The sequence below is a fragment of the Penaeus monodon genome, chromosome 28 (assembly GCF_015228065.2).
Source record: "Penaeus monodon isolate SGIC_2016 chromosome 28, NSTDA_Pmon_1, whole genome shotgun sequence".
NCBI lineage: Eukaryota > Metazoa > Arthropoda > Malacostraca > Decapoda > Penaeidae > Penaeus > Penaeus monodon.
The window spans coordinates 32,162,601-32,162,989 of record NC_051413.1 but is presented as its reverse complement, the minus strand read 5'-3'; positions in this window follow the sequence as shown (position 1 = coordinate 32,162,989).

The window sequence follows — 389 nt, the reverse complement described above, 5'->3', positions numbered from 1 at the left end:
TTTATCTTCCTTCCTCCTCTTCCTCTCCATATTCTCCATTCCTCCGTGTCAACCCTCTTTCTTATCGCTCTCTCTCCCTTATCCTCCCTGCACTTACCGTCTCCAACCTTTCTCCCTTTCTCCCTCACTCCTCCAACATCTTCTCTTCCCCCTCTATTTACTCCAACCCCCCTCCCCCCCTTCCCCCTCAAACCATAACTCCCCCAACTTTCTCCCACTCCCCTCCTCCCCCTTTACCCTCTCCCTCATCTCCCCCCCCTTCCCCCCCTCCTTATAGTCAATCTCCTGCCCTTATCCACCTTATTCTTCTCCTACCTTCCTCTTCCCTTCTTACCTATCTTTTTATCCTCCCCTTATCTTCCCTCCAACAGCATCCCGATCTCCTCATC